The 14,995-nt window shown below is 46.6% G+C and overlaps 1 protein-coding gene across 3 annotated transcripts in view; it reads right to left on the bottom strand.

Annotated features, from left to right (window-relative positions):
* Positions 1–14,592, bottom strand: part of SMAD5 (SMAD family member 5) — a 30,091-nt gene extending 15,499 nt beyond the window's left edge. The window contains exon 1 of one of the 3 annotated variants that reach the window (XM_057409441.1): positions 14,318–14,592. The gene's annotated coding sequence lies outside the window, so the exon portion shown is untranslated. Of the gene's footprint in view, positions 1–1,778; positions 2,050–2,216; positions 2,408–14,317 lie in introns of those variants that run through there. The other 2 variants (XM_057409440.1, XM_057409442.1) reach the window with 2 other exon arrangements.
* Between the last annotated feature and the right edge of the window lie 403 nt (positions 14,593–14,995).

Genomic DNA, 14,995 nt, shown 5'->3' with positions numbered 1-14,995 from the left:
CTATTAAAAATCACTTAAAGATCTTTGAGGAAGAAATATTAACACAGTACTTTTGGCAAATCTATCATAGACATTAGCAGAAACTTGTATTTTTATTTAAAAGACAAACCTAACAAAAAAGCAGCTCAACTGGCGGTGAAGGAAGGCACAAGAACTTGCACAGAATTGCTACAGCAGCATCTCTGCAGGTAGGTAATTCAGCCAAGAGAAACAAAGGAGTTCTTTGAGTTTTCTTTAAAGAACTATAAAGAAAATATAGAGGACATTTTACTAAAATTAAAAGCATCCTCTGGAATACTAAAAATCACAACCTAAGCTGCTAAACCCACTCGAATAAACCCCAATATTTGCTTAATAGAGTGCATGCACTCCATCTTGAGACACAGCTTCTTCCAGCTCAGATGATACTCTACCATCATGAAAACTCTGCCCAGGAGACCATCCACTCAAGGTGCAAGATTAAAAACTGGATTTCATAACCAGACCCACGTAGTACAAAGTCCACAGTTACAGCTCATTCAGGTTCCATCAGAGGTTAAAATTCCAAATCTCACACAAAATACAACCACCACAAGTATCATAGCAGCATGCCCTTTTGTAGTGATCTTTCGCCATCCAGAGAAAGAAACGCAGAGGAAGCTTCTCTTCCTCCTTTCCCACTTCTCATCCCCATCAGGACTGCCCATCTTGGGCTTCCACTAGGAATGTTTTCTAACAAAACCAAGAAAATTCCTCCCTCAAGTGTATTTGCTCCACAATGGAAAGGAAAAGAAAGCTTTCACAAAGGCAGGTACCCCGGTAAGCACATGGTTTGTAGGAGTTTGGTTTTGCTTGCAAAAGTAAGCGCTATTAAGCACTGAGCGGCAATTTCAAGACCAAGTGTGCAATTTTAATATCAGCGGTAAGAGTAAACCACTATCAAACGGTAGGGATTAAGACATTAAATCCAACAGCACTCTACACACAGACAGGGCACTCTCAAAAGTTACAACACCCTAATTATGAAACATCTTCAATTAAGTTATTTGCTGCTGCTATTAACTTCCACTACTACCATCTGCCAGCTTCATAAAGTGTTACATTACTCTTGATGAGCACGGGCACATGACTCCAACACTGTGTTTCCACCCTTTTTTTCCCCCCTTTCTCTTCAACATAATTCTGTGATTCCTTAAAATATCAGATATTCTGTGCAGAACTTTCATAACTGACATATACAATGTTAATTTCAGGTTTTGGTATTATAAAGCCACCCATGGAAGGTAAATCAACAAAGACATAAAAACCAGCAAGAGATTTCATCTAAAACCATCACATACCAACGATCTGATTTCCCCCGACAAGGCAAAACTTAAGAGGCTGATGCAAATGTTGACAGTTATTTCTTGGAGGTTTTGTGAAAGCTCAAATTATTCACTGAGTAAAATCTCTGAATCCCCACAGATCCCACCAAAACAACAACTATTACTGAACCTGTTCAATAATACATTCAACAACTACTGTAAAATCAGTTCTTCCCTGTTTTACTGAGAAATAGCTTCATTCAACGAGCTTCAAGTCCCACCAGAAGCTACCCAAGTGGAACAAGCACCCAGATCACTTGATTCCCAGTCTTGTGCTTTTAACCGCAAGACCATATTTCCTCTATTAAGTTTACAACCCGCAGAAAACAAAAATTGCCATTCTAAATCACTCGGGCGGCCCATCTGTTGTCAGGCAGCTGTCAGGGCTGGGTGCACGCAAGGGAAGGCCGAGATGGACAAGTATGGGTTCCCTACCATCGCCTCCGCGGGAAAGCGCCTCTCTTTCCCAAGGGATCCGAAACGTGGAATTGTTCCTCTCCCTTTTCCTTGGGCCAAGGCCTTGCTCCAGCCGGGAGCGAGCTCCTCGTCTTAAATAAATAATAAATAAATAAAAAGAGAAACAAAAACCACCGAGCCTCTCATTAGCGTTGCAACAGTTCGCTCCTACAGTTACGTGCACAGACTTATTTTTATCGGCACGGAGCGTGTTTTAACAGCCCAGCAGCGCGAGCCTGCGCTCCCCTTTCCCTCCCGCAGCTGCTCTTCCCTCCACACGCCGCTCCCCCTCAGCCCGGCCCGGGTCGGCCTAAAGCCCCGCGCCGCCGCGGGAGGCCTCGGCCCCTCTGTAAGTTTCGGAAAGGCCCGTTCCCCCGCCCCGGGAACGCTAACCGCAGTCCCCCCGCCCGGACCCACCCGACACGGAGCAGAGGCGGCCGTGCTCCACCGCGGCGAACAGGGAGAGCGTCCGTCCGTGAGGCTGCAGGCAGGGGCTGGGCCGCTGCCGCCCGCCCGCTCAGCAACAAAACTTTATTGGGAGCCCGCGGAGGGGGACAGCGGCGCGGCGGCGCCGGCGGGGCCAGCGCCGGGACCCGGATGTGCGAGAGGGGCGGGGCCAAAGCACGGGCGGGAGCCTGCGCTTCCCGCGCATGCGCGCTGCAAAGGGAGGACGCAGACGCGGCGGGAAGGGCGGGTGGAGAGTGCCCGCAAAGCAAAGTGAAATGGAGAAAAAGAGAACCGTTCGGGGGCTGTTGTCGAAAAAAACACCTTATCCCAGACGGAGGGATAAAAAGTTGAGCTGAAGATCAGCGCGGTCTCGCTGTGACCCCTCATGAAACGCCTTTGCTGGGGCCGATTGAAGGCGCCAGTGGCAGCCGAGGGGTGAAGGCCGCGATGGCCGGTGCTGCAGGGGCTGAGATCCAAAAGGCTCAGCTGAGCTGATAAAAGGGCTGAAGAGACGCAGTGTTTGGGACTGCGGGGATCGAGCTTGTACGCGCTGAAGAAAGTGAAATAGAGAAAATAGAGAAGTGTCAGGGGTTGTTGATGAAAAAACAACTCGCCCTGAATGGAGGGGTAAAAAATTTACCTCGAGATCAGTGAACTTCCACAGTGACCATTCATGAGGATGCCTGTGTTGGAGCCTATTGAAGGTTCCAATGAGAGCTGAGTGGTGAAGGCTGTGACAGCAAGCACTGCAGGGGCTGAGATGCCAGGGCAGGGTTGAGGGGAAGCAGCAGGAAGGGCCTGCGGGGATCCAGCTTGTACCCACAAAACGAAGTGAAACGAGAAAAAATGGAAAAGCTGGGGGTTGATGGTGAAAAAATAACTCACCCTGAGACTGAGGGATAAAAAAATTCACCTCAGGGTCATCTCAGACCCTGCATGAGGGTGCCTCTGCTGTGGCCTATTGAAGGTTCCAGTGGCAGTCAAAGGGTGAAGACCATGATGACAAGTACTGCAGGGGCTGAGATCCAAGAGCTGGGGTGAGGGAACATGGTGAGGAGGCCTGTGGGGATCCAGCTTGTACCCACAAAACAAAGTGAAATATTAAAAACAGAATCGTTGCGGTTTGTTGATGAAAAAACAGCCTCAAAATGGAGGGATAAAATATTTACTGCACTATCAGAGCAGTCCTAGAGTGACCCCTATGAAACACCTCTGCTTGGGCCTATTGAAGGCCCCTATGGCAGCCGAGAGGAAGGCTGCGATGGCCGGTGCCGCAGGGGCTGAGATCCAGGGTCTGGGGAGAGGGATGGGGCGGGGGGGATCCAGTTTATACCCCCAAAAGAAAGTGAAATAGAGAAAAAATAGCATTGTTGGGGGTTCTACACAAAAAAAATAACCCCAAGAAGGAGGGGAAGAAAAGAGAGAAATAATTTACCTCAAGATCAGTGTGGTTCTGCAGTGGCCCCTCATGAAGATACCTCTGCTGGGTCCTATTGAAGGCCCCAATGGCAAACGAGGGCTGGAGCTCACTTGCACTGAAATCAGTAATAAACCCAGTTGTCCATTCAAAGGCCTCATATCGCAGGGCAGGACTGGCAAAGTCCTGCTTCCCTTACAGATGATGAGACAGCTTAGAGCATTGTGTAAGGGCTGAACCATGTTCAGCTCTGCTCTTCACGCGCTTCACTCCAACATAAGGCTGAGGCCTGAACTCTGATGGCAGTGAGAAGCGTAGTGCATATGTGGCGCTGAGGGGAGGAAGCAATATGGCAGGGAGGGCTGGGCTGGGGTAATGGGGCACAGTGCGAAGGGCTGGGCTGGGCTGAGGGGATGTGGGGGTTAGGCCTGGGGGGGATCCAGCTTGTACCCACAAAAGAAAGAAAAACGCAGAACATTTGGGGACTGTTGTTGAAAAGTAGCTCGCCTCAAGGTGGAGGAATAAAACATTTACTGCAGAATCAACACAGTCCCCAGTGTACGCTTATGAAATGCCTCTGCTGGGGCTTATTGAAGGCCCCAGTGGCAGCTGAGGGGTGGAGGCTGTGATGACCAGTGCTGCAGGGGCTGAGATCCAAAGGCTCAACTGAGCTGATCCAAGGGCTGGGCTAGGCTGAGGGGATGGGAACAGGGACTGGGAGGGGGGGAGGAGGGCAGCAGGAATCCAGCTTGTACCACAAAACAAAGTGAAACAGAGAAAAAATGGAAACACTGGGGGCTGTTGATGAAAAAAACTCACCCTGAGAGGGAGGGATAAAAAATTTATCTCAAGAGTAGCACAGTTCTGCAGTGACATCTCATGAGGATGCTTCTGCCGGGGCCTATTGAAGGCTCCAGTAGCAGTCTAGGGATGAAGGCCACAATGGCCGGCACTGCAGGAGATGGCAAGGGTTGGGCTGAGGGAGCTTGGTGGCAGGGCCTGTGGCGATCCAATTTATACCCCCAAAAGAAAGTGAAATAGAGAAAAAATAGCAGTGTTGGGGGTTCTGCATGAAAAAAAACAACTCCTCCCAAGAAGGAGGGGTAAAAAAAGGGATAAAAAATTTCCCTCAAGATCAGTGCAGTTCTGCGGTGACCCCTCCTGAGAAAGCCTCCACTGGAGCCATTGAAGGCCTCAGTGGCTGGTGCTGCAGGGACTAGATCCAAGGGCTGGGTGGGCTGAAAGAATGGGGACAGGGATGGTGGGGGGATTGAGGGAGGCAGCAGGAATCCAGCTTATACCATAAAACCAAACGAAACAGAAAAAAACAGAAGCGTTGGGGGTTGCTGATAAAAAAACAACTCGCCCTGAGACGAAGGGATAAAAAATTTACCTCAGGATCAGTGCGGATCCGCAGTGACCCCTCATGAGGACGCCTCTGCTGGGGCCTATTGGAGGCCCCACTAGCAGTCTAGGGGTGAAGGCTACAATGGCTGGCGCTGCAGGGGCTGCGATCCAGGCTCAGCTGAGCTGATCCAAGGGCTGGGCTGGGCTGGGCTGGGCTGAGGGGGTACAGATTGTATCCGCAAAACCAAGTGGAATAGAGAAAAAAAGCAAAACATAGGGGCCTGTTGTTGATAAAATAACTCACCTCAAGATGGAGGAACAAAAAGTTTACCTCGAGATCACTGCAGTCTCCCTGTGACCCCTTACGAAACACCTCTGCCAGAGCCTATTGAAGGCCCCAGTGGCAGCCGAGGGGTGGAGGCTGCAATGGCTGGTGCTGGGGGGGGCTGAGATCCGAAAGCTCACCTAGGCTGAGGGGACGTGGAGGGGGGTAGGCCTGTGGGGATCCAGCTTGTACCCACAAAAGCAAGTGAAATAGGGAAAAAAGTAGAAGCATTGGGGGTTGTAGATGAAAAAAACAACTCTGCCTGAGATGGAGGATATAAAATGTACCTCAAGATCAGCACCATTACACAGTAACCCCTTAGGAGGATGCCTCTGCTGGGGCTTATTGAAGGCCCCAGTGGCAGCTGAGGGGTGGAGGCTGTGATGGCCCGTGCTGCAGGGGCTGAGATCCAAAGGCTCAACTGAGCTGATCCAAGGGCTGGGCTAGGCTGAGGGGATGGGAACAGGGACTGGGAGGGGGGGAGGAGGGCAGCAGGAATCCAGCTTGTACCACAAAACAAAGTGAAACAGAGAAAAAATGGAAGCATTGGCGGCTGTTGATGAAAAAACTCACCCTGAGAGGGAGGGATAAAAAATTTATCTCAAGAGTAGCACAGTTCTGCAGTGACATCTCATGAGGATGCTTCTGCCGGGGCCTATTGAAGGCTCCAGTAGCAGTCTAGGGATGAAGGCCACAATGGCCGGCACTGCAGGGGGAGATGGCAAGGGTTGGGCTGAGGGAGCCTGGTGGCAGGGCCTGTGGCGATCCAATTTATACCCCCAAAAGAAAGTGAAATAGAGAAAAAATAGCAGTGTTGGGGGTTCTGCATGAAAAAAAACAACTCCTCCCAAGAAGGAGGGGTAAAAAAAGGGATAAAAAATTTCCCTCAAGATCAGTGCAGTTCTGCGGTGACCCCTCCTGAGAAAGCCTCCACTGGAGCCCATTGAAAGCCTCAGTGGCTGGTGCTGCAGGGACTAGATCCAAGGGCTGGGTGGGCTGAAAGAATGGGGACAGGGATGGTGGGGGGATTGAGGGAGGCAGCAGGAATCCAGCTTATACCATAAAACCAAACGAAACAGAAAAAAACAGAAGCGTTAGGGGTTGCTGATAAAAAAACAACTCGCCCTGAGACGAAGGGATAAAAAATTTACCTCAGGATCAGTGCGGATCCGCAGTGACCCCTCATGAGGACGCCTCTGCTGGGGCCTATTGGAGGCCCCACTAGCAGTCTAGGGGTGAAGGCTACAATGGCTGGCGCTGCAGGGGCTGCGATCCAGGCTCAGCTGAGCTGATCCAAGGGCTGGGCTGGGCTGGGCTGGGCTGGGCTGAGGGGGTACAGATTGTATCCGCAAAACCAAGTGGAATAGAGAAAAAAAGCAAAACATAGGGGCCTGTTGTTGATAAAATAACTCACCTCAAGATGGAGGAACAAAAAGTTTACCTCGAGATCACTGCAGTCTCCCTGTGACCCCTTACGAAACACCTCTGCCAGAGCCTATTGAAGGCCCCAGTGGCAGCCGAGGGGTGGAGGCTGCAATGGCTGGTGCTGGGGGGGCTGAGATCCGAAGGCTCACCTAGGCTGAGGGGACGTGGAGGGGGGGCCTGTGGGGATCCAGCTTGTACCCGCAAAAACAAGTGAAATAGGGAAAAAAGTAGAAGCATTGGGGGTTGTAGATGAAAAAAACAACTCTGCCTGAGATGGAGGATATAAAATGTACCTCAAGATCAGCATCATTCCACAGTAACCCCTTAGGAGGATGCCTCTGCTGGGGCCTATTGAAGGCCTCAATGGCAGCCAAGGGGTGGAGGCCGCAATGGCCGGCAGTGCAGGGGCTGGCATCCACAGGCTGATCCAAGGGCTGGGCTGGGCTGGGCTAGGCTGAGGGGATGCAGATTGTACCCACAAAACCAAGTGGAATAAATAAGTGGGTGGCAGCAGGGAGGGCTGGAATAGATTGAGGGGATGCGGCGTGAAGGGCCTTTGGGGATCCAGCTTGTACCCACAAAACCAAGTGAAATCAGAGAAAATAGAAGTGTTTGGGGGTCTGGATGAAGAAAAAACTCACCCCAAGAGGGAGGGATAAATAATTTACCTCAGGATCAGTGCAGTTCCGCAGTGACCCCCCATGAAACGCCTCTGCCGGCGCCTATTGGAGGCCCCAATGGCAGCTGAGGGCTGAATGCCACGGTGGCCGGTGCTGCAGGGGCTGAGCCGCCGCCGGCCCTGCTGCCCAGTGCCGTGTGGTGCCTGGGATCAGTGCTGAGGCCTGCACCCTGATGGCACTGGGCAATTGAGCTTTAAATGGGCATCGCCAACATCCACAATTAGGGGAAAGTATTGAACGCTTCAGCCCACAAAGTGATTTTAAGAGGAAGCTTTCCCTACATGAAGATAAGGAAAGCACAAGTCGCCTTCCTCAGAGAAGGCCGATTGGAGCCTGTGTCAGACACGGCATTGACCTAAACTGAATCCCAGTCTCACCCACCACAGAAATTCCTACAGCGTGTGTAGGAACAGAGAATATGGGGCAAAATCATCATCTGTACATAAGCTTGTATCTTTGTTGTAGGACAGGTAACTACTCTGTCTTGCAGCAGTTAAGGGGCTGGCATACCGATTGCATCTGGCATGCCAAGGGAATCTTGCTATCAAGCAAATTCCTGTTGGAGAGAAATGTTAGAGACAGGGAAATAGAATGGAAAAGTTATTTTAGATATAAATATGTATCAAATACATATATAACTAAGTGAAAAAGAAGCCACATGAAACCCCAGGTTTTATTTGTGTGAATTAAGGGTAAAACATAAAAAAAAAATTGAAAAAAACACAAAAAAAAAAAAACCAAAATAAAATCTCACAGCATAAAGTTTGTAGAAAGAGGGAAAAATATCCAATGAACCAAATGGAAGTTTCCATTTCAAATACATCTGAGCTTCAAAGACATTTTCTTCTGGTTCAAACCCATGTGGCTCTTGGTTATTTTTGAGGTAAACAGAAGTATTTTGCACCAGTGTACTCTGATCAGATCTATACAGAGGTCAATTAAGAGCCCAAGAGGATATCTCTACCAAAGTTCATGACAGTGGGGAAGGAGCAAAGCTTTGGTGTAATTTAGCCTCAGAACAGCGCTAACCTTTGGCGACTCCAATGTATCTGTGCACCAGCAATTGTTCTGCTTTGGCCGGGCAGTCCAAACTATGGGACAAAAAAAAAAACCAACTGTTGGTCGTCTTCCAAATCTTTTGTGTAACTTAATTAATAAACCAAGTAACAAACAACAAATTGGCAGCAGGCATTTTAGGTGTTGTTCCTGTGCCAGCCGTCGTGTCTCTGCAAAACAAAATGTTCTCTTATTGAGAAGTTACAAAACGGTTGCGTACTGTCAGAGCAATCTACAACGTAGAGCTCCCCTGTGCTGCCTCTTGCGGAGGTTTTAGAGCTCAAATGATGAGGAGTGCTGAAGGTGTGCATGCAAGTGTATGGGAGAGGATGAGGAAAACTGAAGTTTTCCAAAACTAAGTTTTCCGAATGGTCTCAATTTTAAACAACAGGCAGGTTGGACGTGTCTGCTTGCAGCACTCCACTCAGAAAGCAGTGATTCTTAAGCAGAGTGTACAGACTGTTTTGGAATATGGCAATATAAATATGATCTGCCACTTAAAGAATAGGCTTCCTCTAATGGGCACACCTCAAAGTGTCTACAGTCAAGTAATCTCAGTCAGTGAGACAAAGGACAAAGTAAATGACATTGGTGATCTGATTGTTCAACTCTGTGTACCCTTAAGGTGACACCATTAAGTTAACACCACCTTCACCACTGTGTACTTCATACATGGTTTCCATTGCTTTAATCTCTACAGCCACGCTCCACTAGGTCCACTTTACTGACATACCAAGTTCAGTGAAAGGCTTGCAACAACAAGACTCAGAGCATCCTAAACGGTTTCTAGAAATCAAGTGGTTTCATGAATTCATGAATTTTACAACTCATGGAACCATCAATCCTCTTTAGCATTGGCAAACCAAGATTTTCCAACACACAGACACGCAGCTGTGGTGGTCCAAGGAAAAAAAGACAAGCTAACCTTCTACTTACCTGAATGTTTAATTGCTAATTGTGTGTTCAGATTTTGCAGAGACAACTGCACAACGTTTATGCTTTTGGTCCTGTCTTTAAAGTCAACCAAAGTACCCGTCTTGCATTCCTTTACACACAACCCAAAAGCAATGAAGATAGAAAACTGCCTTCTCATAAACCAACATTACTGTAGATGTGTGTGCTGGAGCTACTATAACCTTACAACCTGATCAAAGCACAAAACAAACAACAGAAGACCTACCACCAGTTTGTATGGTTGAGAAGCAACCATGAAGTTCAACAAGCATCTTAAATTACATTATTTTGATTTCTCTCCAGATTTTGAATACAATCCCTATATTTCTGCATGAGATTTTTGTTTGTCTAGAAATGAATAGTTTGAAAATCAAATAGATTGTTTGAATTATAAGGAAATGGTCGGGGGGGGGGGGGGGGAAGTTGCTTTATTCTGCAACGGTGGCCTTCCTGTGACTTCTGAAATGACTGCACTGTTCCACTTCATTCTCTATCAACTCTCTAAATTGCTGGGGGAGAAGGGGGAAAGCTGGTTTTACATATATATATATATGTGTGTATATGAGTATACATATAAAACCAGTTATCATGCCTTTACCCACATGAAGCATTTGCAAAACCACTTTCTACCTATGTTAAAAAACTCCTGCATTGTGAAAGATGGCTTACTATTTAATCCAAATCTAGTTTCAAAACAGGACTGGGGGAGATGGTTCGGATAGCTCAAGAAGGTTCCACTCTCACAGCTGTCAGCTGAGAAGAAAGGGGGGAAGGGGGAAAGGCTGAGAAAGGAATTTCAGGGTTTTTTTGGCAGTGAAGAGAAGAACATGCCATCCCTGTTTGAAAAGTTTCAGGGTGGGAAAGGCTAAGGAGGGGCTAACATACTATACATACCTTTACATACATTTTTGAGGCTGAAAAGCAGTGTTAAGTTTGAGCAGAGTTCAGCAAGTGGAAAGGGAGGTGGCATTGGCTCCGGCCATTTAGTCCTCTTAAACAGCCCTGCGAGTTACAGCACACTGAGAGCAAGGGTGCTAGATGCTAAGTGGCTGCCTCACAACAAGAAGGCAATACAAAGGTTGTACGCATTGCATCACATATGTAAAAAAGTGAAAAAAGAAAAAAGAGTTTAATGTTTGGAGGAAATATATGAAAGGTGTTTATCTGCCAGGCCCTTGGCGGTGCAGGCTCCTGTGAAGTTACACTCAATCAAAGGCTTACAGCCTTTGAATCCTATGAGAATAAATTATGTACCCTGTTATTGTTACAGCCACACTTCTGGGTACCTTGCGTGACTCAACTCACACAGCAGTACAGAGGAAGGGAGAGAAGAATTAGTCTTGTCTCCTGAAGCTATGGGTACGAGATGTTAACATGAAATTGTAGGCCAGGGGAGGAAAAGGCAAGCTCAAGTTATACTTCCCAAGTGAGTCTAAAGCTGCAAACTCTTCTCAGACTGCAAGAATAAATGTGATGTGTTACTGAATACTGGTAGGTCTATGAGGACGTTAGAAACAAAGGCATTACGTAAAGGTTTTGTAAGTTCTCACACTCCACAGAATTAAAACGTGTGTATCTTAGGGATGGTGTATCCAGTTTGACAGATCTGGGAGTCAGCGAGGGGTGCAAAACTAGACATGCAATTCAAGAAATGAACGTCTGGAAAACTAATAAAAAAAACAAAGCAAAATTCCAAGAAGGAGAAAAAAGACTGCAGGAAGAGCAAGATATGTAAGAAGTGGTAACTGAGAGAAGCCTTTGCCTGAGAACTGTCACAAAGTCCACATCAGGCTGTGAGGCCTCTTCCATTGGCACCTACGGATAGCGCTTGGTCATACTGCTGAATTGGATCTGCTTCTTGGAGCAAGGGGTGGAAACCTTCCCAGAGGCATGGAATAAATGTCCCAGCTGATTAACACAACCTAATACACTGCTCTCACACAGGAAGGGATAAAAATTTGTAAATGCCACAATTCCTTTGGTATTCCTCCGGTGTTGCTATTTTTCTGGACCATCCCCCAGCTTACCCTCACCATTGCATCAGCAGTACCAGTATTCTCATTCTGCTGGTCAGTGATTCCCAACTATTTCCAGAATGCGATCTCACAGTATATGAACACTTTTTGGAGTCTGACTCCTACTGCTAAGCTCAGAGGATAGCCCCTGCCTCCTAAAAGGTGTCTGTGGCAGCCAGACCAAGACCTCTGGATAGCCTCCTGAGTGTATTCTTCAGTGGTGTTATAGAACCAGAAAATGGGTTGGGTTGGAAGGGATCTTAAAGCTCATCCAGTTCCAACCCCTGCCACGGGCAGGGACACCTTCCACTAAAGCAGGTTGCTCCAAGCCCCTGTGTCCAACCTGGCCTTGAACACTGCCAGGGATGGGGCAGCCACAGCTTCTCTGGGCACCCTGTGCCAGCGCCTCAGCACCCTCACAGGGAAGAGCTTCTGCCTAAGAGCTCATCTCAGCCTCCCCTCTGGCAGGTTAAAGCCATTCCCCTTGTCCTATCACAACATGCCCAGTATTGTCACCTGCACAGACCCAGTTTTTCCTGGGGCTCTTCACTCCCCAGCCCAAGTGTTGCCTTCTCAGAGCGGTCCCTTTGGAAAGTGCCTGACGTTTGGGTGGGAATCGTTCTCACTTTGGGACAGTGAGAAGATAACTGTAGTCTCACACTCAACATAATCATCTGCTGACAGACTCATGAGCTGGAATTCCATTGCTTGTAGCAATAGTTGGGACCAACATCCACAATAACTGTGCACTGAAAACTTGTATTTGTGGCTCCATGGCCAAAACCACAGGAAAACTATTTTTAGCTCAACAGAGCTCTAAATAGTGGAAGCCCTAAAAATTCAGTTCACATCATGGGCCAAATTCTGCCCCTGGTTACACCCACTCTATGGACAAGCTTGAATATAATAAACAGAAACACTCTGAAACAGAAATTTAAGGAAAAAAAAGAAAAAGGAAACTTTTCCTTCTGAGTAAAATCAGTATTTTAAACATTAAATGAAGAAAGAAAGGTACTCATCCTCCAGCATGTCCTCTGGGAATAAATGAAAGGAAAAAGGAACAGTTTGAAATAGAAGCCATCTATTACAATAATTGTACCTATTATGATAAAGGTAATTCGTCCAACAATGTATGTCTGAACAATCCCTATGGCTAAAAACTATTCATTATGCAGTTACTTTTGGCTGAGACCAAGGAAAAGGACGCTGAGTTTATCTGTATCTTAACAGAAGACACAGCAGATGAGTGTAGCCTATGAGTAACAAACCAGGTTTTAATAGCCAGACCTACGCTTAATTACTCACAGGCCAACTTTCTAACAGCAGCTTTATCACCTCAGGATTTCACAACACAAAGCAATTACTGATGGCAATGCCAAGTGCTGGAGCTTTCTCATGTAGGAACTGACAGGACCTGACTTTCTCCTTCTGGGCGTATTCCTGCCCAGGTCCCCAAGTTACAGATGCTGGGCCTTGTGTTTAAACCTGTATTTAAATTTTGTGGCACACTTAGGGACACAGCTTTTTCTTTTCCACCCTCATGACCAAATAGTTGGGTTTAATAATTTCCTCTACAGTATCAAGATCTGCATATACAAGCATAATAATGTCTATTATAAAATTAAAGTGCTCTTGGGCATGGTGCAGTGCAGGCTTTGGGCAGCATGCTGCAAGCTGTTGGCTTCTCTTTTCCATTGGAATTGTATTTTTCCTTTCTTTGCTTTTTGTTAGGAGAAGGGGAACCAGATCGTTGTCTAAAACAAAAATTAAACCTTTTGGAGAAGACAGATGAGAAAAACACAAGGGTTTTTCTCATAATAATTAAAAAGTTATTTTTCATTCACTATTTGATTGTTGATGAGCTTTCTTCCACTCTTTATGCACTGCCCTATGGCCTATGCTTTAAAAGGAAATACAGGAAGGGAAATCAAAGGGCAAACAACACATTTTCAGTTTTGGTTCCATTTTTGCAAATCTGAAATAAATTGGGATCATTGTTATTGTCTAAAAACCTTTGTATGTAAAGGAAGAAAACCCACCAAGTTCATAAATGCCTTAGCTGCTTCCATGGGCCCCATGTAAGGCACTGTCACTAAAATAGTTCCCAGCCCTAATTACAATTCACCACATCTTGGGAATGACATTTAGGATTCTCAAGGCGCTTTTAGATCATTTTTAGACTTCGCATGGAAGTTCAGCTGTCACGAAGTCGGTTTTATTCTGTAACAGATTTTATCCTTTGGAATGTTATGTTTGGATTGAGCCGGAGATATGGAAAAATACATGCAATATAGTTCACTTACCCCACTGAAATATAACTCCTAAAACAAAGCTGCAACTTTTTTGTCCTTGAATGTTCTTATTCGAGCCTGTGCTTGCCTATAGCTATTTAGATTTGGGGGGAGGTAGGAGAAACAGCTCTCCCTTACTGCGCTCTTCCGACTCCATTAGTTAGCCAGGGAGAATTCCTGCTCGCTATCCAGTAATTAAATAAATGTTTAACATTGCAGGATTTAATTGGAATCCCAAAAGTTAACAATAGCCTCTGCTATCGGTGTCGCTATCTGTGGGGTTCTGTTTCCACAGGCGTATATTTAGACCTTGGCCACATCGCCCACTTGCATTGCGAATAGTACACCCCCCCCCCCCCCCCCCCCCCCTTAGAAAAAAAAAAAGAGAAGGAAACAAACAAGCTCAGTAAAATCTGGAAACTTTTGTAAGTGACGCCCTCTCCGCGAATCTCCTTCCCCCTGCTGCAAAACGCACTTCAAAGCATAACAAACCAAGTGGCAGGCAGGCGCTCGTAAGAAGAAAACAAAGCAAGAAGCAGTAACAAATGAACAGGGCTTTACCTTCCAGCAACTTACTGCAGCTCCATTTCCCGAGCCTTTATTTTTGCCCTAGCTCCCTTCCAAGTGATTCCTATTCCTCTCTTCCTCCCATGCTGGCGGCGGGGAGGAGCCGAGGGTCCCCAGCTCCGGATCGGGTAACACACCCAGCAGCGCGCCCAGAGTCGGCTGCAGAGAATTCAAATTCCCACTTTAGAAACTTTCAGCAAAACTTGTGTGTCAGGTCTATTTTTGCTTCCTTCCTTCATCCTGTAATAACGCTCCTCGCTCCGATGCAACGCAGCCATCTTTTGTGCTGTGTCTTTCTTACAATCTATAGATCAAAAGCTCTTTCCCGGTGTAAATCCCGGCTCTGCCAGAGCTGCCTGATCCCTTTTAGTGAATAATTTATCTAGGTTGCAAAATGGGAGCTATTACAATCACAATGTATTGACTCTTTGCATTAAGTCTCTGTGCATAGGAAGAATACTCGCAATCTGGATGCATTTAATGCATATAAATGTGTATATACATGTTTAATACATATAAATAGATCTATATGCACATATAAATATATATACACACATTTAAGGCATTTACATGGTACATCTGTGCACACATGCAGACACACAAACCTCAAAACAGGCCAGTGTAATTAGGATAATGGCATTTTTCATGTAAGAAATACAATTCTAAAGCACA

This window comes from Pezoporus wallicus, unplaced genomic scaffold, assembly GCF_028554395.1.
Source record: "Pezoporus wallicus isolate ANWC-B61680 ecotype Strahan unplaced genomic scaffold, APGP_CSIRO_Pwel_v1 contig_8166, whole genome shotgun sequence".
NCBI classification, from domain to species: Eukaryota; Metazoa; Chordata; class Aves; order Psittaciformes; family Psittacidae; genus Pezoporus; species Pezoporus wallicus.
This window is presented reverse-complemented; position numbering and strand designations above follow the sequence as displayed.